Source organism: Callorhinus ursinus, unplaced genomic scaffold (genome assembly GCF_003265705.2).
Source record: "Callorhinus ursinus isolate GAN/ISIS: 27379988/994484 unplaced genomic scaffold, GSC_fseal_2.0 scaffold8, whole genome shotgun sequence".
Classification (NCBI taxonomy): domain Eukaryota; kingdom Metazoa; phylum Chordata; class Mammalia; order Carnivora; family Otariidae; genus Callorhinus; species Callorhinus ursinus.
This window is the reverse complement of record NW_027397070.1, coordinates 31,973,276-32,001,230: the sequence shown is the minus strand read 5'-3', so window position 1 is coordinate 32,001,230 and position 27,955 is coordinate 31,973,276. Positions and strand designations below refer to the sequence as shown.

The 27,955-nt window shown below is 39.9% G+C and overlaps 1 protein-coding gene across 1 annotated transcript in view; it reads left to right on the top strand.

Moving 5' to 3' along the window:
* Positions 1–27,955, top strand: part of SLC35F4 (solute carrier family 35 member F4) — a 220,753-nt gene that overhangs the window by 59,400 nt on the left and 133,398 nt on the right. The window lies entirely within an intron of this gene.

The following is a 27,955-nucleotide window of genomic DNA, read 5'->3' as shown; positions in this document are numbered from 1 at the left end:
TGAGGACCTCAAATGCTGTTACTTTCTGGGACGAAGCAGTTTCATTATGTCACAAGATTATAACACATGTGTTATTTTCTGTAATGACCTTGTAGACACTGTTTTTACATGGGTCTTGTTGAAGCCTCAGAAGGACTCTTAAGAGATGCTTGCGTTTTTGTGTCCATTTTACAGATGATGAAACTGAGGTTACCGAACTTGCCCTACCTCATACACTTGGAAAATGGCAGACCCTGGATTCAAACCCAAGTCCATTGGGCTAGCACACTTGACCACTGGGTGAAATGCCACACTAGTGACATGGGGACAGCTCCTTTTCTCCACTCTTTGCTTCACTTTGTCATATGCCCCCAAAGTTCTGCTGCCCACTGTGGTCAGTGTCTCTCAGATATTTGTGAGTATAGTTTGTGGCTATTTCTCCAAGCTAAGTCCCTTCCCAAGGACTTAGTCAAAGGCTCGAGGGGCCAAGTTGATGCGCCAGGCTGGTGGGGCACTGATGCTTTCTTCCTAACCCATCTCTATCTAACTCGCCTCCATCTTGGAAAATGCCCAGTGGCTCCATGTAGGTAGACCCCTAAAGGGAGAAGGAGGGAGGAAGGGCACAGTTTGGGCTCCAGCTGGGCCCCAACTCTATCTGTACTGCAGATCTGTACTTGCTTTGGATCTTGACGTGTGAAAGGGTCCACAAACACCACAGAGGCTATATTTAGGAGGTTTTAATAGGGTAGCATGGTTCAGTCCTATCCTTTAGGGTCCTATCAGGGAATACACATCGGTGATTAGTACAGCCAAGGCCACTATGACTCCGCTTGCAGGCGATTGGAATAGCAAGACTTCTTTCTTCTCAGAAATTAATTTCTGGGTCAAATTCACAACAAACTCAGATGCTTGACTTAGTATTATTTTAATTGGAGCATTTACTGCAGACTTAACTCGCTGTCAGTTGACCTTCATCTGCCTTGTGAGAGCCTCTGACAGTCACATGGGCACACGTCTCTATGTCCCATGGAGCTGTAGGCTTTCGTTTCTGTTTTGCAATGTCCCCTGCTTCTTCCATTGTTCCTTCTTTGTGTATTTCTCTTCTTCACATCTTCCTTTTCTCTTTTTTTTCTAGAAAAGCGAAGTAAGTAAACAGCTGTGAAGATGCTTTAAAAGTTAAGGCACTTTAGGGGCGCCTGGGTGGCTCAGTAGGTTAAGTGGCTGGCTTTGGCTCAGGTCACGATCTCAGGGTCCTGAGATCGAGCCCCACGTAGGGCTCCCTGCTCAGTGGGAATCTGCTTCTCCCTCTCCCTTTGCTTCTCCCCCTGCTTGTGCTCTGTTGCTTGCGCTCACTCTCTCTCAAATAAATAAATAAAATATTCAAAAAAATAAAGGCATCAGAAACTAAAGAGTATCTTAAAAAAAAAAAGTTAAGGTGCTTTACAAGCGTGAAGGGTCTGCGGAATATCATGTGTCACCCATGCCTGTGGTCGTCCTGAAGGGGGAGGGGTGATTTGTTCAGTACCTGTTAAATGCTGGCATCACTTTAAGCCTCCTGCTATATATTTTATTTAATTCTCATAAGGACTTCACAAGACTGTTATTCTTGTCCTAACTCTAAAGATGAGACAGTTCAGGCTCAGAGATTATGTAACTTGCCCCGAGTCACAAAGCTTGTAGTAAGTAGAGAATCTGAAAGTGAACCCACCCTGAAATCTTTCCCCGGGCCACCCTACTCTCCCTCCCCTTTCCAGACTGCAGTGCCCACTTCTGGTGGGAAGTAGGGAGAATTACCCAACTCAAGGGATCAGGAGGAGAAGCTGCTGCTTGCGTTGTAATTCCAGATCCCCCGGGCGCCTGCACTGAGTCCTCTCTCCAGCTCAGCTCCCCCAGGGCCTCTGCTCCCCACCTTGCCCTCTGCTTCCCACTCAGGAGGTTTCTGGGAAATAGGTCTGTTTTGTTTATTGCCTCCCAAACTGGGATTTGGGACAGAAGTGTCTCTTAATAAGTCAGTTTTTCACCTGACAGTATTAGAATCGCCCAATACTATGCAAATTTATGCAAAACACCCATCTGCTTTAGAGAAGTTAAAAAGCAAGATGGGGCCACACCTTCCAGGTGTGTAGTCTGAACAGTCGCTTTCACTGCTGTATGGGCCGAGTCTTTTCCTTTGAGCCTTGCTGAAACTTGTGCCATTTAGAGTCCTCCACCCCAAGCTAAGGTCTGGCCCTTTTGCACCGTGTCCTCTGAAATCCTTCCTAGACCATGAGCAGACTCTGACAAAGGACACTTAGAGCTGTCAGTACTTGGAGACTTTGTTGCAGGAAGGATGGGCTCATGTGAAGCCGAGTGAAAGACATCAGATGTTGATGCCAAGAAAGATGAGAGCAGAGGCTAAAATTGGGGACAGTCAGTGGCGGTGGCAAGGGACAATTCTGAAGGGCTCCTTGCCCCATGATCTCCATCAGTCTCCCTAAAATACCGTAAATAACAAATGGCCATGTAAAAAGTAAAATTCATCCAATAAATATTTTTCTACCTGGCTACTCAGTGTGTGGTTGTCTGCAGACCATCATTCTCACGTGGGAGTGTGTTAGAAAAGCAGCCTCCTCGGCCTACCCCAGGCCGGCTGATTAAAGTTAACTATTATTTCATCAAAGAACATTTGATTTAGTATCATGCCCAGGTGATTTGGGGGCCCTGAAGTTTGGGAGGCACTAGTTTAGGGCAGCTTCTCTGTCAAAGTCATTGGCACTGGGGAGAGTCTGGCCGATGGGGAAATTCTGCTATCATGGGATGGGCGTGTTAGTGGGGTGGGGTGCGGTGAGGAGTGGTGGGAAGAGGAACAGACAATAAGCAAGTAAACAGAGAACTGAGCAAGATAACTTAGAGGTGGGCAGTGAAACATCCTCATCTGTGTTGAGTGTGAAGAAAAGCATCCTTAGAACATTTTGATGTTTTCATCAATCTCCAACATATAATCTGAGTAAAAATGAAGCAACCACTTCAAGAATTGGTCTTTAGCCTTCACTTCCAACTGGAATGCTACCCTATGAATATGGAAAAAATAGAAACTTAGACTGACGAAGTCCCCAGCAGAGGTGGTGGGAAGAAAATGAAATTGTATGCTTAAAGAAATGGCAGCAGAATAGCTGTTGACCCACCAAATCGAGCAATTGCTACATGCAGGGAATACTAGGTAAGCAGCACGAAGGTGTAGACGTGTTACACAGGACACCTAGAGCCCGGAAGTATGCATTAACTGGAATGTGTTATCACAAGGAAGACCTCGATTTAACTAGGAGAACAGGATTGTGAAGTTCTGGCGGAGGCACCAAGAAAAATAGAAGGTCCACTCCAAAAAGAAATGTTAAACCATAAGCAGAATTTAGAGAGGGCAGACTGAGAACCACTTATATGATTCATGAAGCCCCTCACCTATGCCAAAGATAAGTGAATTTATATTCAAAATTAAAACAGAGTTGTGAGGAGGGTTTCTCAGGGGAAAGCTGTACTGTGATTCTGCCTAAACTAAGCAAGAGAAGTAGGGATGTGCTTAGCCCCTCACCAAAAATCTGAGGAGGGGACTCTCACCTGGCTACCCAGAGAGCTTCACATGGGACCCTTGTGGGTAGAATGGCTTGGCCAGCTGGTGTCTCATTTCCCCCAGCCTCACTGGGAAATCAAAGGAGCCAGAGAGATGGGGACAGTGAGTGCTCTGGCCAGGGGAAGAGACCCGTGTCTAACTCCTCTGCCCTGTGATAGGATGTGAATCCTAGGGACCAGCTATTGAACCAATGGCCTGGAATAATTCTAACAGGATTGCCCCAGGGTAAGGAGACCACAGCTGTAAAAGGCTGTGAGGTGTACATTGGTCATAGAGCTGACAGGTTAGTGACGTGGGGGTGGAGAGTGGAACAGACAATAAGCAAGTAAAGAAATTAGCAAGATAAATATGGGGGTGAGGGGATAGGAGACAGAGTGATTAACATAACATAATAAAAATAAAAAAAAGAATCACTCCTGGTAAGTACATTGAAGAATGTGGTGGGGAAAAATGCCATTAGATAAACTAAAAGTGATTCAGGTCTATTCAACCTCTATGGATTTCTGCTCAAGACATAGCAAAAGAGGAGGAAAAACGAATTAAAACACTCTTTTCCCTTCAAGGCATCTTACTCTAATCTTAAAATGAAGCTACTCAAAATGAAGTTTTTATTATTGACTTATCAACAGTTATTTCTTGCATGAGAAAAATAGAATTTTCCAGAGTGGAATTTCCAAACAAATCGATTGTTTGTTATTCTTTGTATTTCATTTTTATTTTTAAATTTAAAATTTTATTATCAAATGATCATTAACAGTTATCTCTTGTGCAAGAAAAATAAGATTTACAGGTGTGAATTTTTGTTACCAATTGTTATTAGTTGCATTCCATTTTTATTTTTATACAGTGAGAACATCGATTTTCTTTTCGCTGCCTTTGTCTTTAGGGTGACTTTCTATATTTGGGGTCTGTCAGAGCTGACTTTAGAGCCAGGACACCTGATACGGGACACGTGGGGGGAGATCACAGTCTGCCCCTCATTAGCTGCTTGGCTTTGAGCAGATGTCCTGATCTGTCCATCCCTCAGTTTTCTCATCTCTAAATGACAGCATTGATAGTACCTACCTCATAGGATTGTTGTGAGAAGTCAAAGAGTTAATGTTTGTAAAGCACTTCTAATGGTGCCTGGCATATGGTAAGTGCTATGTACATTTTTGGTGTTAATCCTTGACAAGTGATACTCATTTTCCTTTCATAGTGGTAACGTAGTTTCCCTTTGGCATAATAATTTACAGTAAAAAAAAAAGAGCCTTTAAAAAGAGCAATATTAATAAATAATAGCGCAAGTCCATAATGTGCTGTGGCCAGAATTGTGATGTTGGTAAACAGATTATTCAAGTGTGGGCTCACTGTCTCTGGTGATGATTGATGGCTTCCTTATAAATCAGGCAGTGGATTTGACTTGGAGTTTTTGCAAATCATTCGGCAGTGAGTGAAAGTCCTTTCCTGAGAACAAGTGTAGTGATTTGCTATGGCATCATCAGAACAAGACCACCCTAAAACTGATACCCAGAGAGGCTTAGTTTCTGAAAAAGTTCAGCTATACAACAGCAGAAAGACAAGGACCAGCTATCTCCTGTTTACCGCCAGAAGCCAGAAGGAAGGCGATGACTTTGGCTGTGCTGGCCACATGGGTCACTAACAGCTGAAGTCCTGAGTTAGGTAGAACTGCCCTACCGACCCAGGGGCCACCTGGCTGGGGCAGAATTCCCAAGAAGGAGGACCCCTGCCCAGGAGAGACTCTGGCACAGAGGAGCAGAGAGAACTCGTATTTCGTGTGAACAGGTGCACTCTCAGGAGGAAGAAAAGTACAGCAGATCAGAGCATTTGCCCCAAATTTACCAACCCCATTTGTCACTCCTCTTCCTCAAGGGCAGAGGGCATGTTTAGGAAAACTTCCTTTTCATGGAGGCAAATTGTTTCTAATTACCCCCCCCCCCCGTTAGGGTGCTCTATTGTTTGGTCTCCTTTGTAATCTTATGACTTAAAAGTGTCTGCACTGCTCTTTCTAGTATCAATTAACCACACGTGACATCATTCACTGGAATCTCCTCCACAAGTTGGTCATTCTTCCATTAATCCTGGCGAGGCTTCTGTTTCTCCACCACAGCCACCTGGGAGCAAGCGGAAGTATTTTCTCTTTATGAGGACAAAAAAAAAAATCAATTAGCAGATGATCTTAGTTGCTTTGACATAACTAGTGTGTGTGTGTGCGTGTGTTGGGATAGGAGGTAATTTTTGCTGTTTCTTGGCCCTTACAAATCATAAGAGAATTTGCACAGTAAGCAAACTCCCACAATTGTTCCTGAGCCTTCCTAAAAACTTAGGTAAATCTTTGAAGTGTGACATAGTAGTCTTTCCTTGTTGATTTTTCCAAGTGCCAATACTCTGCCTTCCATATCTTTTAAAGATATGCTTATATTATTTATGATACAAGACTATTAATTTTTAATGAGTGTTTCTAGATTTTAAGTCCACAAAATCATCAACTAGTAAAAGCATGTGTAATTTTCTGAAGCTGAAAAACAATGGCATAGAGCTATTTATTTATGCTTTGTTCTGCTGAGCTTATTATCAGGCAATGAAATAGCATGTCATATTTTTGCAAACTGTTTAACAATAGTTATTAGTAGCAATTTCCCACAAAGCCAAGTGGGAGGTAGTTTTATTTTTTTTTTTATGTTTGCTTTGGAAATGAAAACACTAAATATTGTCTTATATGAAATTACTTTTGCAACATGGGAATTTTGATTTAGAAAAACATTTCTTATGTATAGCTCAGTGGTAACATATATTTTCAAGATTCTAATGACACACTCAGGAAAGATTCATAAGTCAGGAAGTATTGCATGGTCATATTTTACTCTGTGTGGCCTTATGAAAATTACTTCACATTTCTATTTTTTACTTGTCTTTGAAGAAATAGAGATCATGATATTCTATTAAATAAAATCTTTGAAACTCTCTGGGATGAAGAATAAGCTAATTATTTATTCTTTTGAGATTAAAGTATTTATAACTTATTTAAATATAACTTTTGAGTCAGGCCAGTCCATTCTGTTGAAATAACTACAAATTTGAAGACATGATTGCTGTGTTTTGGGGACATGATATATTCATGTCCTGTGTAATGTCAAAATTTCCCTGGCCTTGCAGTAATGAGATGGCATCTTCATTTTTAATGACCATGCTGTAAGGCACTGTCAACTCTTCTGTAGAGATCATATTATTTCATTGTTCTGGTTAACATTTGGCTTAAAAAAAATGCACCTGAAATTTTAGCTGTGGGACCAAACATTTGTGCTGTTGGTAATCAACAAAACTTTTGAGGATCAGATATAAATACATAAACTCTATTTCAAGGTTAATTTGCATTTCCCCTTTTTTGGTAAGGATGTGGAAGAAGACTGAACAGAGTATACCAAAAAGGAAGACTACATTTTGAAAGAGTAAAGTTGTAATTTAGGAAAAGTAATTTCAAAAGATATTTTGAATAATGCATATTCAATTTGGAAAATACAGATAATGCAGAAAAATAGAAAAAAATATAATCACTCAAATGCTCTATCACTCAAAGACAATGCATTAACAATTTTGAGAACATTACAAATCTGATTTTCTGGTGCACTTTTTTTACATTGTTGTGATCCTACTTTTGATACTATTATGTATGCTGCTTTTTTTCATTTAAAATTACACCACAATTAATTTATAGATTATCACAATTTTTTCACAAACCTTGTTTTCAACGGCTGCATAATCTACTACCAAGTGGTTAAAATAACATTTACTTCATTCTTATTACTGTGACTGGTGCTCTGAAATTGAGTTTTGGAAGTTTATCCTCTCTGACTAGTTTATTCTCTGGTCCTCTCTGCTGAGGCTATTAAACAAAACGAAGACTTTGGTGCGTTTACTATAGAAACCATAAGATTGCTTGAGCAGGATTTCTGGCTCCAATAGACAGAACAGCATAAAAATCAGATGCAACATAGTAATTATATTATTTAATTATGAGACAGATATGTACACATTTCTCTAGAAAGTTGATTTGTCCAAATTCAGTAGCTTCTAGATCCTAGGAAAAATTCAAACATTGTCTCTTAAGAAAGTATGTGCTTCATGCAACAAAAACTAAAATAAACAAGTGGGACTCCATTAAACTAAAAAGCTTCTGCCCAGCAAAGGAAACAACCAATAAATTGAAAAGGCAACCTATTGAATGGGAGAAAATATTTGCAAACCATATATCTGATAAAAGGTTAATATGTAAAGAACTCATACAACTCGATAGAAAAAAGCAAATAATCTGATTTGTTTTTAAAGGTTTTTATTATTAAAAAAAATTTAATTCCAGTATAGTTAACATACAGTGTTATGTTACTTTAAGGTGTACAATATAGTGATTCAACAACTGCATACATTAGTCAGTGCTAATCGTGGTAAGTGTACTATTATTCCCCTTCACCTATTTCACCCATCCCCCCACTCACCTCTCCTCTGGTATCCATCAGATATTTATTGTTCTCCATAGTTAAGAGTCTGTTTTTTGATTTGTCTCTTTTTTTTCCTTGTTTTTTTTTGTTTTGTTTCTTAAATTTCACATATGAATGAAACCATATGGTATTTGTCTATCTCTGATTGACTTATTTCTCTTAGCATTATGCCTCCTTGCTCCATCCATGTTGTTGTAAATGTCAAGATTTCATTCTTTTTAATGGCTGAGTAATATTCCAGTGTGTGTGTGTGTGTGTGTGTGTGTGTGTGTGTGTGTGTGTGTGTACATCTTCTTTATTCATCTATCAATGGACTCTTGGGTTGCTTTTATAATTTGGCTATTGTAAATAATGCTGCCATAAACATAGGGGTGCATATATCTTTTTGAATTAGTGTTTTCATATTCTTTGGATAAATACCCAGTAGTGGAATTCCTGGATTATATGGTAATTCTATTAAAATTTTTGAGGAACCTCCATACCTTTTTTCACAGTGGCTGCAGAAGTTTGCATTCCCGCCACCAGTGCATAGTGTTCCTTTTTCTCCACATCCTCACCAACACTTGTTATTTCTTGTGTTTTTTATTTTAGCCATGTGTGGTGTGAGGTGATATCTCATTGTGGTTTTGATTTTCATTTCCCTCATGATTAGCAATGTTGAGCATCTTTTCATGTGTCTGTTGGTCATCTGTATGTTTTCTTCGGAGAAATGTCTGTTCATGTCTTCTGCCCATTTTAATTAGATTATTATTATTATTATTATTTTGGTGATGAGTTGTGTAAGTTCTTTATATATCTTGGATACTAACCCTTTATTGGATATGTCATTTGCAAATATCTTCTCCCATTCAGTAGGTTGTCTTTTAGTTTTATTGTTTCTTTTGCTGCACAGAAGCTTTTTATTTTGATGTAGTCCCGATAGTTTATTTTTGCTTTTTTCCCCTTGCCTCAGGAGACATATCTAGGAAAATGTTGCTACAAGCCAATGTCAGAGAAATTACTACATATGCTCTCTTCTAGGATTTTTATGGTTTCAGGTCTCACATTTAAGTCTTTAATCTGTTTTGTGTTTATTTTTGTGTATGGCGTGAGAAAGTGGTCCAGTTTCATTCTTTTGCCTGTAGCTGTCCAGTTTTCCCAACACCATTTGTTGAAGAGACTGTCTTTTCCATTGGATATTCCTGCTTTCTTTGTTGAAGATTAATTGACCACATAATTATGGGCTTATTTCTGGGATCCCTAGTCTGTTCTGTTGATCTATGTGTCTATTTTTGTGCCAGTACCATACTGTTTTGATTACTATAGATTTGTAGTGTATCTTTTTTATTTATTTTTACTTATTTATTTTTTATTATGTTCAATTAGCCAGCATATAGTACACCATTAGTTTTTGATGTAGTGTTCAGTGATTCGTTAGTTGCTCTCCTTAATAATATGTAGGATTACGATACCTCCAGTTTTGTTCTTCCTTTTCAAGATTGCTTTGGCTATTTGAGGTCTTTTGTGGTTCCATACACATTTTAGGATTGTTTATTCTAGTTCTGTGAAAAGTGCTGTTGTTATTTTGAAAGAGATTGCATTAAATCTCATAGATTGCTTTGGGTGGTATGACATTTTAGCAATATTTCTTCTTCCAATCCATGACCACAGAGTATCTTTTCATTTGCTTGTGTCATCTTCAATTTCTTTCATTAATGTTATATAGTTTTCAGAGTAGGTCTTTCACCTCCTTGGTTAGGTTTATTCCTATATATTTTACTATTTTTGATTAAATGAAATTGTAAATGGCATTGTTTTCTTAATTTCTTTTTCTTTTTTGCTACATCATTATTAGTGTATAAAAATGAAACACAATTCTGTACATTGATTTTGTATCCTATGACATTGCTGAATTCATCTATCAGTTCTAGTAGTATTTTGGTGGATTCTTTAGGGTTTTCTACATAGAATATCATGTCATCTACAAGTTGTGAAAGTTTTACTTCTTTCATACCAATTTGGATACCTTTTATGTCTTTTCCTTGTCTGATTGCTGTGGCTAGGACTTCCAATATTATGTTGCATGAAAGTGGTGAGAGTGAACATCCTTGTCTTGTTCCTGATCTTAGAGGAAAAGCTCTCAGTTTTTTCACCACAGATAAATCCAATTTAAAATTGGGAAAATGACCTGCATAGACATTTTCCCAAAGAAGAACAAATGGCCAACATGTTCATGGAAAGATTCCCAATAGAGCCAATCATCAGGGAAATGCAAATCAAAACCACAATGAGATACCATCTCACATCTGTTAGAACAGGCATTATCAAAAAGTCAAGAAATAATTAATGCTGGTAAGGACGTGGAAAAAGGGAACTCTTGTGAATTGTTGGTGGAAACGTAAAATGGAAATAGGAAAGGAAGATAGAAAGTAACCCTTATAGAAAACAGTATGGGGGCTTCTTAAAAATTAAAAATAGAACTATCATATGATCCAGCAATCCTACTCTAGACATATTTCTGAGGGAATTAAAACTAGTATCTTGAAGAGATATCTCCACAATCATATTCATTACAGAATTATTTACAATAGCTAAGATGTGGAAACAACCTAAGTGTCTGTCAATGGATGAGTGGGTAAAGAAGGTGTGAGATATATATATATATATATATGAATGAATATAATTTAACCATGAGAAAGAAGGAATCCTACCATTTGTACCAACATAGATGGATCTTGAGGGCATTATGCTAAGTGAGATAAGTCAGAGAAAGACAAATAGTGTGAGATATCACTTATATGTGGAATCCAAAATAAGCCATAGTTCTGAAAACAGAGTAGGATGGTGGTTATCAGAGGCTGGAGGTGGTGGTGGTGGTGGTGAGGAAACTGGGGATGTGTCAGTCAAAGGGTACAAACTTGCAACTAGAAGATGAGTAAGGTCTGGACACCTAAATGCACAGCATAGTGACTATAGTCAACAATACTATATTATAAACTTCCAAGTTGCTCAGAGACTAGATCTTAATTGTTCTCACCACAAAAAAGAAATGATAATTATGTAACATGATAGAAATGTTAGCTAATGCTTAGGTGGTAATTATATTGCAATATATAAATGTGCCAATCCAAAATGTATACTTTGAACTTACAGGATGTTATATGTCAGTTATATCTGAATTTTTAAAAATTAAAAAATGAAAGTCTGTTTGCAAAGGAAAAAAAAAAGGTGTGTGGCTTAGGGTGGCCAACATCTGCAGCATCCCCAGGCTGCATGCAATGTAAAAAGAGTATGTGGTAGTTTGTGAAAGCCAATATTCAAATGAAGTTTCAGGAAGTTTCAGATTTTTCCATAATTTTACCACTTTCCCAATAAAGATCTAATTCTGTTTTCAAGCGAAACATTTGTGGCTATTATGTTTTTTTTAAATCGAGCATAGAAGAATTAGTGTTTTCATATTCTTTGGATAATTTCTGTGCGGTTTTCAAGTTGACATCACTGTCATCTTGACACACTTGTGACCATGTTGGGTACACGTCATTGTAGGTTCTGTGATATAGAATTTTGACAGATATTTATATAGAACCCCTATAGGTAGGTGTTTATCTTCTCATGTTCTCTAGGCATTTTCTTCATACTCCCTATTGTTATTTCCTTGCAGGGCTTATCAGTCAGCTTTTTTTGGAATTATGCTATGTAATGACCTCAAAATCTCAGTGGTTTACAACAAAAGTACTTTTTTCCTTGGCTATGGGTCTGTGAAATTCACTTGGACTCCGCTGGCTCCAGGCTGTAGGCCTGATTTAGGATTGTTGCCATGAGTCTGTTCTGGGGTTCAGACTGAATGGACAGTGACTCTCATGATATGTTTTCCCTGTGGCAATGGTAGATGCTCAGGAGGGCAACCCCAATGCACAGGCACATTTTAAGTCTCTGTATTACTTTCACTAATATCCCATTGAAAAAAGTGAGTCACATGGCCAAGTCCAAGGTCAAGGGGTAGAGAAGTACATTCCATACACTATCAGGATATTGCAAGGAGGTATGCTAGACTATAGGAGAGTGGCCAATAATTCTATCTACCACACAGTTGTCTAATAAGTTATATTTGGGGCTCAGATTTTTTTCCTCTATTGGTTTCCATTTTTAGAAGGCAATTGGTCTTTTCTGTGAATTTTAAATGCCTTTTCATCATAGACTCTTCTTCCCAGATAGCTTTACATAAATTTTATGGGCTTGGAATGCTTCACAGCTACTTGTCATGGAGTATTTGAATTGGAAGGTGCCTGAAAGTTGCAGTTCTATCATCTTGCAGAATAGAAAACTAAGTCCAAAGAGGTTAAGTGAGTTGCATGAGAACACACAGCTAGTCAGCAACAATATATTTTAATGTGTGAGGTGAGGAGCAGAACATTCCAAAATTCCTTTTTCCTCTTGACACATGCCATTCTCAATGCCATTTCCTGGGAGGAGTTCAGCTGACCTGCCTACATTAGAAATACTAAAAACAGTACGTTTCCTGGGGCAGAGGGAGCAAGAAGGAGTCCCACCAGCAAGTTGCCCAGCAGGGAGTGAGGGTCTGTCCTCCCCTAGCAGGCATGACAATGCATGGGACTTCTGGGCTCCGCACAAGAGTCACAGATCTGTATGCCAGGTTGACAACCTCTCAGGACACCTTTTAAAAGTGGTTTCATGAATCCTGGCATTCTGTGGGAGTTATAGCAAAGCATGTGGTGTGGAAATTTGGGTGTAGTTCTGAAAGCTGTCTGTGCAAGAAGAAGTCATGAAATTAGGAAGTTTGAGATGATTTGTGTGTGCCAGTGCCCATTAATGTACTTCATATTTTAATTGAGCAGCAAGAACACATCCACCCTGTCAGTGTTTATACAGTTCATAATTTCATTTGTGCCACCTATCATCTGGGCTTCCCAGTGGAACTGAGTACTTCATCAACATTAGATGATATTTATTAAGAGTCTGTGTGTGTGCGCGCGCACGCGCGCTCACGCACACACATACAAGTCCTTCAGCTTGATGCTTAACTGCTTTATTGGTTTCCTTCCATCTGCTATGGCCAGAAGCCAGCTGTGTCTACTTGTTTCATTCTGCACATATGGTGCTTTAGAATGACACTATTTACATGAAAATTAAAAAAAAAATATTTTGGAGGAAGAACCAAAATTCAGTTGGTTGTTTCATGCTCCCTGAGAAGTTCTATCCGTTACGTATTCTGTTCTTAGTGCTTTTGTTGATATGATTTTGATGTTTCATGGATGTCAATATGAAATAAGTTGCCTAGATAGAAATGCATTATCTTCATCTTAATAATACTTCTAATCATTTCTAATTTTGACTGAAAAAAGTTACATAAAAAGTAAAATTCACAGATGAGAATTAGCAACAGTTTATTCTGCAGGTGAGGTGAGCAAAAAAGGTTCGTGAACCATGTGAAAATAACAAAAGATGGCCGTTTACCAGAAATGAAGACCTGCATTATAAAGGTGGAGAATCCCTACTCTGTAGAAATTAAAAGTTAAAGATTTTTATTATTAATTTTATAGTTATTTCATATGTCCACAGCAGAGATATTTTTATACTATAATTGATGTATCACTTTCATTCATTAATTCTGTTTAGAAATCAACCTCATATTTCCGTGTGTTCCTTTTTCAAAGGGATGAGATTTGGTCTTTTTCATCTAGTGGCTTCTAGTCCACTGGATTTCTGAGTGACTTTCCTGTAGCTGATACTTCTGATGGAATCTATAATGCTGTATCATGGCCGATTTAAGGTTTTTTATTATATTGAATTGCCACATGGTCACATTTGTTAAATGACTCGAATGTGCAAAGTTAGTCAGAAATTCTGATGCCTTTGCTGTGGTCAGTTTGGTCATTGGCAGTAAACATGGAGGCAAGCTCTTGAATCTTTTTTTTCTTTCTTTATGTACCACTGGGGACTCAGTGAATGCTTCCTAAATGAATCAGGTCTTTGGGGTTTCTTTTAGATTATCTAAGAGAAACATGAGGGCTGAACAGACACATGAAAACCATAGACAAAACATCAAAGTTTGTTTGCTGAGATTTTTCCATTGATCTGAATCTGGCAAATATTCTTTTCTTTTTTGGGGGGGCAAATATTCTCAGTTGTATCTACATGTACAAACTGCCTGGGGAAGGATATGATTACATTTAATGAAAATATTAGCAACTAACGTTTATTGAGCACTTATAAAATGCCAAGATCTGTGATAAGCATACATCATCTCATTTAAATTCTCATAACGACCCTATGAGGCAAGGAGCCCATTTTATCTCTAATTTACAGGTGAGAAGAGTTTGGTTTCCAAAAATAATGTATCTTGTTCAAGGTTATCCAGCTAATAAGTGGTGAAACAGGAATTCAAAACCTAGTCCTCTGAATTCTACCAACATCTGCAAGATTCCTAGTCTTTTCATTAGTCTTTGATGCCAATATGTATGATAGTTAAGTCCTTAAAAGGTCATTTTTTTTTCAGAAGTGTGTTTTCCCTGTGCGACTGAAGCACATAATCTTGAGTAGTTTTATTTATGTATTGTTTGAAGGGTACTACAGTCATAACCTAGCCAGAACCTACCCAAAGAGGCTTTTTGTCCCAGGTCCAGTGGCCAGAATGCTGAAGGACATTGGAAATCTAAATGAATCCAGGCCCAAAGGGTGAGTTAAAATGAACCAGTGGGCCCACAGATGTGCTGATGTAGTCATTAAGAAATGAGCATAGAAAAAGAAGAGCAGATGTGATTTTTCTCAGGTACACCCCTCTCACCATTATTAATTGATTTATATTCTGTTAATCAGAGGTCCCTGAGCATGGTCACAGGATTTAGGAAGTTATACAGTAAGGTGAGGTCAGGCCTTTTCTCTCTGGGGAGTTCCCTTTCCTGCTTTCCAGACACCAGGGTTTTTGGTTGTTTTGGTTTTCTTGGGTGCTTTAAAAAACAGCAATTTTTCGACTATGGCCTCATTTCATTGTCAGGGCAAGCAGGCCGCGGAGCTGTGTGTTCAAGCTGCCGGATCCTCTGGTGTCAGGGGAGGAGCGCGGTGCCCTTGGCCAGGAGTCAGTGTGGCCTTGGCTATCATCTAGGTTAAATTGTGGTGTCTGGCGTCATCACAGAGATATTTGATGTAGCTTAATACTTCAGGTAACTGAGGTCTACTGGTTTTTTTTAAAGGTTTGTTTGTTTGTTTGTTTGTTTATTTATTTATTTATTTATTTATTTATTTATTTGAGGAGGGGAGGGTCAGTGGGAGAGGGAGAAAGAGTCCCCAACATGGGGCTCAATCTCACGACTGTGAGATCACGACCTGAGCTGAAACCAAGAGTCAGATGCTTAACCGACTGCGCCACCCAGGCGCCCCTTTAATCATCAAAATATTTAAACTGCTTGCAATCATTTGGGTAAATGTGATCGATCGCATAAATTAATCATTGATTATATTTTTTGAAAATGTTTTAATAGTTACTCTGCTGGTGATGGGTATACTGAAACTGTCCTTGGTAACTGAGGGTAGTTATAGTTATGGTGAACGTGTGTCACTTGTATTACTCTCTGATACGTGGGTGGCCTCTCACAGGTTACCAAGGTATATCGGTCTTCCTTGGATTGCTTTGCCTTTTGAACTCTGTTGTACTTTTTATGATTTTCCTCCTTTAAACCTTAGAAAGATGAATTCTGGGAGATGTATTTACTGGTGGTATGAAATCTAACACATGGCTTCTATGATTAATGCATACCACCTTCTCAGGGCCTGGAGTTAGTACCGGCCTCTGAGAAAGTCCATTAGACATCCTGGGGACAGCAGAGCAGTGATTATATGAAATCGGCTTACATGTTATCCTGAATTAAGTGGCAATGGTCACAACCAATTAAGAAATTGTTCATTAGTTTCATGTTTTGGGTCATGTTAGAGGGATTGGTTCCCTAGAACTACTGTTGTTATAATTTCTATTAAAAAAAGAAAGACTACTCTTTACACAGGGTGTTTTTTTAAAGTTGAATAATCAGCATCTGTGGTGGAAAAGTTATAGCCAAATACACTAGGCTGGCTTTCCTTGTAGAAGATGCCCCTTAACTGCAGCAGAGAGGAAAAGCACAAACCTTGATGGCAGACAGACCCGGGTCTGAACTCTGGCTTTGTTTCATACAAACTGTGATTTTATAGCTTACTGGCTTTGTCTGGTACTAACTGTAGGCTTCAGCAGGATGATGCCTGTTGCCTCATCCATCAAATGGGTCCAATAATAACTTCCTCGTAGGGTTGGTGAGCTATTAATGGTGTATGTGGATAATGCATATGCCCAGCACATAGTAAGTGCTCAATAAAACCTAGTTGATATTATTTAACATGTATAATTGTCTTCAAGGAAGACAGTTTTCTTTTCTTTTTTTTTTAAAGATTTTATTTATTTATTTTTGACAGAGAGAGACACAGCGAGAGAGGGAACACAAGCAGGGGGAGTGGGAGAGGGAGAAGCAGTCTTCCCGCTGAACAGGGAGCCTAATGAGGGGCTCGATCTCAGGACACTGGGATCCCAATCCGAGCCAAGGCAGACGCTCAACGACTGAACCACCCAGGCACCCCAGAAAGACAGTTTTCTTGAGGGAAGCAGCAAAGAGTCTGGTTTCACAGATTTCACTGTTTGTTTGTTTTTTTTTTTATTCAGGGAAGTATTCCCTGGGTTTGACTTTGAATATTACCTTTATTTCCATGATCTGCAAGAGCTAAGTTGAGAAAAATGTCGCCCCTCCTGCAAAATTCACTGTTGATGGCATTTTGCTTGCTGATGGTGAAAAAGTGGCTAAGAGCATCTGTAGTAGAGCATATTACATGAACCTCAAGTGCATTTTTTGAGTGTTGCTTCACAGATAGGTTTTCCTATTTCTATGTGTAATTGTTCAGGGAGACACAGGGATAGATAGGGATTAGAAAGGAAATATAAAGCAAAAGATAACACATGCTATGCAAAGTGAAATTATGAGAACATACTATGAAGCACAGATACATCTAGAAAAACATAATTACACAATTTAAAAAATATTGGACTGTTTTATAAAGTGACAACTGTAACTTCAGAAAAACAATGGGTAGCAGATTTTACGTATACAGAATTCATGTTTTACCTTCCATCCTGTGTTGACAGGAAATCCTGCCCTACTAGCTTCCTCACACATGTTCCTGCAGCATTTGAGATTCCACTACAGCTTCATAGCACCTCTGGTCTGAAATGACTCCTAAGCTAGGGAGCATATTTTCAGCCCCACTTATGGAAGGGATTTGAACCTCCTCCACATTAGAAATTAATGTGGGGGCCCCTGGGTGGCTCAGTTGGTTAAGCATCTGCCTTTGGCTCAGGTCATGATCCCAGGGCTCTGGGATCAAGCCCCGCGTTGGGGGGTCCCTGCTCAGAGGGGAGTCTGCTTCTCCCTCTCCCTCTGCCCCTCCCCTGCACTTGTGCGAGAGCACGCTCTCTCTCTCTCTCTCTCTTGCTCAAATAAATAAATAAAATCTTAAAAAAAAAGAAATTAGTTTGCAGAGTTATTAAATGGACCTACAGGGTCTGAAGATGATCTATAGGAGATGAAGCAGGTGTGCTGAGATTTGTAGTCAGGTAAGTTTACAGGTACTAAGTGCAGAGCGAGGGGAGAAATTTGACTTAGACTTAAGGGAACTAACCTAGGAGAAAAGCTGATAGAAGAATATGAGGTGGGATTCCACTCTCCAGAAAACTCCATCTATGCCAGGAAAGCAGTCAGGGGCCCTGAAATAACACTGGAATTTTTTATGAGATGTGGCATGACTTGTGGGGAACCCATGTGGGAAAAAGCCTGATTGGAAATTTAGAATTAACCAGTGACATTTTGAGCTTGTGAAGTATTAGTGCCTCTGTTTTCCACAGTAAGAAATTTGAAGAAACCCCATGCCCTGAGCATGCAGGACAAATCGAAGAGTTTTGGGTCTCAGTCCTTACCATGGTTTTCAACACACCAAGAGAGATGCAGCAACCAGATTTTACTATCCTATACTGCGGCGTACAGGGTAATAAGTTGCCCTGAAAGTTCCTAGCATTTACTGGATTAAAAAATGTACCAGGACCCATATTCATTTGCTGACCGTGGAGAAAGGCATCTATGGGATTTGACATGGCCATGCTTGCAAGTTGCATATATGCACACCCTCTTCTCACTAACCCCACCTGGTGCCAGAGATTCCCTCATTTAACATCTTGGGGTGCTTGCAGAGCTCACAAGGAAGACGCTGGCCAGGAACGTAGAAAAATAACCCAAGAGCTTAAGCCCTGCCTTGGTCTTTTCCCCCACCCCTCAGAATGTTTGATTTTTATGCTTCGTTTTTCTGGGAATTTTGATTGCCAGTTATGAGATGACCCTGACCTCACTGATATTTCTGGCTTCTTCATTGTAAGAGCAAAGCAAGGCATGCTCAACACCACCCACCTTTACCTCCACTGCCCCCAAACAACCCCTGAATGCTGTAAGTTGGCCAACGACCACACTGCATGGTAATCAGACAGACCGATGTCCTGTCATTTAGCACTTGGCACTGCCACCACTTGTCAGACAGGAAGAGCCTCGTGACCCTGGTGCCCTTCCCTTTGAATTGCCCTCTGAAGTGCACTTCTGTGCCACTGATGAGAGGCATTTTAATAGACGGTGCACTCCGTAGTGCTGGCTTTCATTTCATTGTTCTCAATGGATCACCTGGGACCCCATTCCACTGTCTGTAGAACTTATTGCTGGGTTAGAGTTTTTTTGAGATTAATTTTTGTTTCTGTGGGTTCTTTGGTTGTACTTTCTCTTCTAAATTGAGAACTGGGGCCCTCCACAAAGGAGGCAGATGGTGTTTCTAAATGATTAATGCAACACATCAGTAAAATATTGAAAATATGGCTGCTCTTTTTCAAAAAAGACTTGCCCTTCGGCTATGGGAAATTGTAGTCAAAATCCACTTAAAACTTATATTACATCAGGTCTTATAAAGAAAGGGGCAGAAAATTCATTTTCATTTCTTTCAAAACGTGACTTGAAGCACTGTTACAGAATCTGTAAGCATCCAGGCCACATTATATTGAGGATCCTTTGTCCACTTTTCCATACTTTTCATAGGGGCCATGTAGTGGGTGATGACATGACCCTTCCATCACTGGTTTCATTTTTCTGGTTGAATGCCTGCCTTTGTGGTTCTGTGTGGCCTTTGTTCAGAAATGATGTTTCTTACTAGAAGCCATGAAGTCACCATCCAACATGAAAAAGGCAGGTTTCCATACACTAAATGTTAAAAGAAATAGGTAACATGATGGATGTGGGACACTGAAGTGATGCACTTATTTTATGAAGTTTGGGCTGATTGCATCGGCACAGATTCAGAACCCAATCTTGTATTTCTGTGAAAGTATGTTTAGTGTTCCAGTATGGATTTTTCAAGAGAATAAATGCACCTGGCTTGCATGGAGATAGTTTCAAGGAAAACATGCCCATTAGGTCCAATGGCTGAGCTTAAAGAGATTATGTTATGAAAAGGATGGCCCCTGGCCCCATGGGTGAGTTGGGCCCATGGCTGTTCTTGCTAATGGAAGCTCAGCAGGAGTGCTAGAGTCTGTCAACAAGGTACTGATGCAGAGCAGCAAAATGGCTTTATCAGGAAAGGCTGTGGGTTGTTCTTACCAAGGTTGCTCTTAAGTATTGGGGCTGATGCCAATATTCTTGGGATAGTTTAGTTGCTCTGCTCTCTGAACTCAGAAGCAATGCTTTCTGGAAATTCCTCACAAACAGGATTCTTTAGAGTAACTGAAAAAATGAGAACCAAAGTTGACGCTTCTATAAGTGTACTCCAAAGTTGAGGTATTTGTTTCTTTTTTTCCTCTGTCACTTTATGTAGAATTTATGGTAATTACAAGTCCAAGGAAATGGAGAAAATTTGTGATTTGCCATTGATCTTGAGGGTTTCCTTTAGGAAGATTTTTTTTTTTTTTTGAGAATTTAGACTTGAAGGAGGGACTCATGGGGATTGGTTAGTGAATCCATGAACAGTGCTGACCAAAAATAAGAAATTAATTTTGTGAATTTCCTTCCCCAGTATATTTTACTGCTTACTGTGCTGTGGACCTTGCTGTTCACAGGACAGGTTTGGAGAACATCATTGCATCCTTTTAAACCAAAAATTGAATCCCCACTTTCTCTTAGAAATAGTTTCCTTTGAAGAGTAGGACTCGGAGTCTAAGGTGGGAAGACAAATTTGATTTTTAAAATATATCCCTATCTCTTATTGGATAAGCTGAAAAAAGCATTTTGGTGTAGTAAAGCCAACAGAAAGTCCTAATTTTGGTAGTTTGTAGTTTTAAAGAAGCTGCTAAGTTGTTGAACCCGTGTGTATAAAGCTTTTTGTAGTATTCCCTGTTTATCCTTTTAATGGTGGTAGGATCTGTAGTGGTATTCTCTGTTGTATACCTGATATTGTTGACTTGTGTCCCTTCTATTTTTATTTTTGCAAGTCTTCCTAGAGACTTATCAATTTTGTTAATTTTTTTGTCAAAGAATCAGCTTTTGTTTCATTGATTTTCCCTACTGTTTACCTATTTTCAGTTTCATTTACTTATTTCTTTTATTATTTCTGTCCTGTTTGCTCTGGATTTATTTTGCTTTTCTTTTTCTAGTTTGTTGATCCATTTGAGACCTTTCTGCATTTCTAATGTAAACAATTTAGTACAATAAATTATCCTCTCTGTAATGCTTTAGCTGCATCCTACATATTTTCATATGTTGTATTATCATTTCAATTCTAAGTATTTTTAAAATTTCCTTTGAAACTTCCTCTTTGACCCATGCATTATGTAAAAATGTGTTGTTTAGGGAGCCTGGGTGGCTCAGTTGGTTAGTGACTGCCTTCGGCTCGGGTCATGATCCTGGAGTCCCAGGATCGAGTCCCACGTCGGGCTCCCTGCTCAGCAGGGGGTCTGCTTCTCCCTCTGACCCTCTTCCCTCTCATGCTCTCTCTCAAATAAATAACTAAAATCTTAAAAAAAAAAGTGTGTTGTTTAATGTTCACATGTTTAGAGATTGTCTTGTTTTCTTTCTGTTATTGATTTCTAGTTTGATTCCCTTATAGTCAGAAAATGCACATTATGGTCAGATTTCAACTCTTTTAAGTTTGTTAGGTTTGCCTTATGGCCATGGATATGGACTATCTTCATGAACTTTCCATGGATGATTTTTAAAAATGTATTTTGCTGTTGTTGACTGTCATGTTCTTTAATGTCAATTAGATCACGTCAGTTGATTGAGTTTTTCAGATCTTCTATGTCTTTGCTGATTGTCTGTCTAGTAGTTCTATCAGTTGGTTAGAGGGAGATGTCCCCAACTAGAACTGCAGATTTGCCTATTTCTCCTTTCAGCTCTGTCAGTTTTTGTTTTGTGTCTTTAAGGCTCTGTTGTTCAAAGAGCACAGAATGATCTGTCTTCCTGGTGCATGGATCCTTCGATCATTATGTAATGTCTTTCTTTGCCTCTCATAATTTTCTTTTCTCGGGAGTCTACTTCATTGGATATTAATATAGTAACTCCTCTTCAAAATTAACATTTGCATGGTATATCTTTTCTCTCATCCATTTATGACATCTGACCTACATGTTACTGACTTTGAAATGAATTTCTCATAAATAGCATATAAATGAGCTGTGTTTTATTACCCACCGCTAATCTGTGCCTTTTGATTGGTGTAGTTAGGCTATTTACATACAAATTAATTATTAATATGCTAGAGATGAAGTTAGGAAAGCAACTTCTATTTTTTTTTACCAAACCCTCTCTTACTCTGCTTGAATTTTTTGTTAGAATAGAGCCTCTGTGAAGGAAAGAAGCCGAGTACCTTAGCTTCACTCACCTGTGACTACAAAATAAACTTGGACTTAATTTTAAGTACCCAATCACTTGATTATCCACCAGTTATTTCTAAGGGCTCTGTGGCATGCTGTCTCATGCTCGGGATAGGCTTCTGTGCTCCCAGGCTCTGGTTCAACCTGCCTTGGCTGCCAGTGACTCTCACCCCATCCCCACTCTGCTGTACACAACTATCTTCAGTTACACCATTCTGACCTAAGGCAAGAGACTCTTGCTTTTCTTTTTGTTACAAGAGTGGGGCATGTCCTTCCCCTCGGTTTCCTACAGCAAAGCAGTAATGAGGCCAAAACTTTCCATGAACACATGACTAAGATTTCAATACTATGGGAGGGAAGGAGAGCCACAGAGTAGGCAACAATTACTCTACTGAGTCTAACATTTGCACAGAGTATTATCATGGCTACTCCAAATGCCTGTGTATGTCATGTCCTGAATAAGGGCATCTAGCCCAGGAGATACATAGGTGCTGAAATCTAATCCACTCCTAGCTCATCAAGTTCTGTGCTCTGGCTGGGACTATATCTACTTGGAAGGGTCACCTTTTTTTTTTTTTAAATTACATGAAGGTACTGTATGGGTTTATTGTGGCCCTTTTGGCCCCTTGCTAATAACCATCCCTACTTAACTGGCCTGCTTCAGTATAGTTAGGAAAGCACTTATCCCTCACTGTCCAGAGGGCTCTGGGCAACCAGCCTTCATTCAGCATTTAAGACCTTGTTGTCTATAAGTTGTCTATAATGTTGTGTCAAACATTTAGAGACGGTACTCCACTTCCTATCAAACACATTGATACAAGCCCACATCTCACATTAGTTCCATATTAACTGTATGAAAGAAATTTTATGAGCTTCCTTTGGAAATTATTTGGCAACTCATTTAATTTATGATTGGCAATGATTTCTTGGCAATCGTACATGTCTGAGAATTCTTACAAAATGACATCATCTGGCCAATTAACTATTTCCAAATGTAATGACATTTTAATGAATACTAATTTTAACAATTAGTGCTATTGACACAAAGTTACATTTTGTAGCCATCTAAACATATATTAATAGTGATTTAAAAGTTTTATTATTTTGGAGTCAGTAGTTTTCCCCCCAATTTTCAAACATTTTTCTAGGTTCTTAAAATGCTTGTCTGTAGTTCCCAATGCAGAATGGGAATTTGTGGACAACTGCCTCACAGTCCAGATCTGACTGACAGGAACCTGGAGAGAGGTTCTCTTTAACTCAGCTGTAGGGCCTGCTTTCTGAATCCCCATTTCCTGACACCTGGTTTAACTTTTTTCCAGGACAATTGGCAATATGAAAATTGACTTCTTTACAGAGCGTATCCATCCCTTATCCACCCCTTATCCAAGACACGGGTCTTGCCAGTTAACCTTCCAAAGACATCAGATTACAATAGTGCAGCATTAGCACATTTCCCTATATCTGGATTTTTCTGTCTTGAACCATACCATGTATTTCTGTCTTGAATAATACCATGTTATTTTCTAATAGGTGGCCTGGTCCACTTATAATCATAGTTCCATCAGATTATAAATTCGCTGAGGTCAGGGATATAGTCTGTTGCCAATGTTAGAACAATATCTGGCATACAGTAGCATTCGATCCATATTTGTTTTATGTTTGTACATATTTAAGTAATTTTATAATAAAAATAATTTAAAACAGGGCTGAGGATTTCCACTACTTTTTTATTTTAAAAGTGGTTTTAAGAATCACTGCTTCAAAGGTAGTATTATCTACAAAGCTGTAATTCTGCTCACTCGTGAGACCAATCTTTACACTACTGTGCAGAACACCAAGTTCCTTTGAGCAGCAACCTCACACCTCCCTGGTTTTTAGAAAGAGGTCTTTGCAATACTTTTGCATAATGGAAGGCCCATTGGCTTTCCTCGCTCTAAACCATGGGTTCATCTGGCACAAAGAAAAATCAAAGGTTTACACTTTCCTGAAGTGGCTTAAAACTATTTGCAGTTGTTAAATGGTATATTTTCCAGTTTTTACCCATGAAGGGTTTTTAAAAATCTTGGAACTCAGGAGCATACAGGGTCACTTTGACAAAAAGGAAATTTAGAATTCCTGAAGAGAGGGGAGAGCTTAAGAAGCACCTGAAAGACTTCCCATGAGTGTCAAATATTTATGCTGAAAATGACTATTCCCTAAATGACCTCTGAACGGGTAGCCTCCCTGGAGCCTGTTCTAGGGGACTAATGGTTTGAAGCAGCTAGAATTTTGTTTTTACTTTTGCTTGGAGCATAATGCTTCAGATGTATAAACTAATAGGTGAAGTAACCAAGATGTCTTGTTCTCAGAACCACATGGCAGGGAGATCAAGAGGGTGTGTGTTTTAATTGTCCATGGTTGCTTGGCAAACCATCCCTAAGCCTAGTGGCTGAAAATAAGGATTTATTATTATCTCTTATGGTTCTGTGGGTTGACTGGGTTCAGCTGGGAGATTCTTGCTTGGGATCTGATCTGCAGTTTCGGTCAAATAGGAGCTGGGTGGAGCCAGAGTCCCTTGAAGGCTCACTTGGAGTAGACATCCAAAATGACTCAATTATATGGCTGACAGTTGATGTTGGCAATTGGCTGGGAACTCAACCAATGAAATCCACTAGAATACCCACATGTAACCCCTCTGTGTGGCTTGGGCTTCTCAGAGCATGGTGGGTGGGTTCCAAAAGGGAACATTCCAATAGCAAGTGTTCCAAGGTTTGTTATGACCTAACTCCAGAAATCACAGAATGTCACTTTTGCCATATTCTATTGGTCAAGCAAGTCACTAAGCCCAGTCTGGGTTCAATGGTACAGTAATTAGGTACTAACTCTTGATAAAAGTCTGCTGAGATTACATTCTACAGTAGTAAATGAGATAAGAAATAGCATTGTGTCTACTGGGGTGTTCCTTTTGGAAAATACAAGCTACCACATGTAGAATGGCAAATTTGATGTGTGTTTGGAAAGTGGTATCATTGACCATTAAAGGCTTATACACCTGTATTTTGTAAGCCTATAATACAAACATTAGTAGTATTCACATACTTGTTAACTATACTTGTTAATAATATAATAACAATAATGTAGCTATACTTGTATAGCACTTTCCATGTTTCAGGCACTAATCTAAGCTTTTTGTAGGTACCAAGTCATTTAATTCTCCTAACAACCCAGTAGATATTATCATAGATTGATAGAAGATGAAGCTGTGCAAAGAAACATTGCCCAGAGGGGCAAGTGGGTGGCGCAGTGGGTTAAGCGTCCAGCTCTTGGTTTCGGCTCAGGTTGTGATCTCAGGGTCATGAGATTGAGCCCCATGTCGAGCCCTATGTTGGGCTCTGTGCTCAGCACAGAGTCTGCTTGGGACTCTCCCTCTCTGTCCCTCTCCTGTGTGTGCTTTCTCTCTCTCTCTCTCAAATAAACAAATAAATCTTTAAAAAAGAAAGAAAGAAAGAAAGAAACATTGCCCAGAGTTACAGAGCCAGTAAAACAGCTATTCAGGCTCTAGAGTTCACCCTCTTAATCACAATACTATCCTGCCTCTGAACATTTGATATTCTTTCTATCTTTGATTTTTTTTTAAGTTAAAAAATATTCTCTAGTAGGCCTTAGTTGTATTAAGGAGAACAGATACTTTTCTCTGCATATTTGTTTTCCACAAATGAGTGAGAGAAAGTAGGGGCAGGATATTTCTTGAAACTGGATATTTTGATATTGGCAGAAAGCATTATCAAAGTCTGTATTCTAAAGTTAAAAACGGGACTTCAGTATAAAATGAACACATTTCAAAAGCTTATTAATGATGGGACTAGCAAGATGGGAAAGTTGGTTCAAAGAGAACTGGAAAAACTGAAGTGTTTATATTCACTGAAAGAAAGGATATTTGAATGAGATTGATCATTTAGATTTTTTTTAAACTCCTGGGCTGTTGGAGGCACCCTTGGTCAGGGCCTGGCTGGCTCAGCCTCCGATAGAAGCCGTGTGTGGGCCGCTGCCACATCAGACACTGCTGGGGACTCTGGCAGTACAAGGAACCCCAGGGCAGATGCAGGGTGGGTTCGAGGGTTGCTGAACTGAGGTCCTTCCAGTTGGCCCCTGGAGGCCAAGGTTCTAATCCACAGGGCCCGGGAGCCAAATTGACCAGGAGAGTTAAGTAAGCATCAAGGCTCCCCCTGCCTTGCCACACTATACCACCAAGTTTATCCTGCTGGGTCAGCCTACTTTGGTGAGGGGCAGATTGGGTCTCTCACCAGATTTGTCTGGCTCCTCTATGCTGCTTACCCCTCCTTCCCTCCTCTCAGAGAAGGGGAGTCAAGGGGGAAATCAAGACACAGGGCTCACCACTTTGTTTCCCTACATCCCCCACCTGCTGCTTTCCTCCTACAAGTCTTACCAGAAACTGTTGACTTTTCTCCTTTTTTCTTCCACTGCTTCTTATCTTCCTTTCACCTGGAGTCCCTGAGGCCTGCGAGGGGGGGATATGCTAATGGAAGCAGGATGGCTGCGTAATTCACACAGCCCAGTGCAAGATGAAAATGCAGGGCCCCTTCTCCAAAGCTCATTAGGAATTTCAGGATGGCAACCGCAGAACACTGAGCAACAAGAATGGGACTCCGTGCTACTACGTTGGTCATACGCCTGGGAAGCTGGCCCTGGATATGAGAGAGGCATTCCATGAATCTGATTCCTTAGCAAAGCCTGGAGTCTTGTTAAAGAAGTCCGAAGTGTGAGCCTTCTTCCCTCGGGTGGTTAACCCAGGAAGAAAGATGCAAATTAGGGACAATGGAAATGCGCTGGTTTAATAAGTGCAAAGGATCTTCTCTCTATGTTAATGATGTTTAGAGAGACTTTTCCTGTTGTCCTGGTAATTTCACCAAACCTGAAAGGGAAGGGAAATCTTCACTGTACATGTTCTAAATCCATTGAGCTGCCCTAGAGCTGACCCCATTTGGGACAGACAGCTTCCTGCCAAGACCCTCCAGACACACTGGTTACCCTGGAACTGTCACGGGCACCTCCCACTCCAGATAATATAAGGGCCTCATGGAGGGAGTCTAACCTGGGGGAAGGGAGGGAGGCCTGTGTTCATAGAAAATGAAAGCTGTCCTCTGGCCTCCACCTAAGTGAGAGGGATAGCAGAAAAATCACCAGAGGTTGGGTAGCCTGGGAGCAGGACCGCTGGCTGGGTGTTCACTGAATTGAACATCTCAGCCCCTTTCTGGTATTGTCCTCATGGTGATATATGTGAGAGAATTCTTTGGGAGGAAGTTTAACATAGTTTCCCTAAAATTCGAGGGCCTATGGAGAACAGAGCAGTGGGTACCTGCCTCTGGTCTAGAGCTGTCTGAAGGCCCAGTGGAGCACCCCACGCCAACAGGGTTTGAAAAGACCATGGCATGAAATATCTGGGAAAAAGAAGGAAGCAATCTCAATCCCATATTTATCTTCTCAGCCCTCAGAGGATAGAAGAATACCTCTGGAGCACCTATGGTTCCTTGTAAAGGTTCATGGAAGTTGGAAGAGAGTCAAGAAGCATGGGGATGCCCAGGTGCTATTGGGCCAAGTGTTGGAGAAACCCAACCCGAAGGAGCATACGGCCGCTCCAGTAGGGGTGTCCTCGGTGATAGCAGGAGCTTGTGTGCAGTTGAACGCTGCCCCAAGAAGATTGCATGTACCACCTTGCAGAGACCACCTCTTTGTTAGAGGCTGCCACTATTCATCAGAAACAGTCCAGATCCTGAGACCACAGGCACCGCCACACCACGAACATGTGGCTCTGTCACATGAGCAAAATCTCTTTTCTCTCCTGTCCTGTCGTCAGTGCTAATGCAGAGCCCTGAGGGCCCCAAAGTCTGAAGGGAGAAGTGAGGACATTGATCGTCGCAGTGTACAAGTACTCTTTCTAGAGTTATTTTCTAGGGATTGCATTGAGTA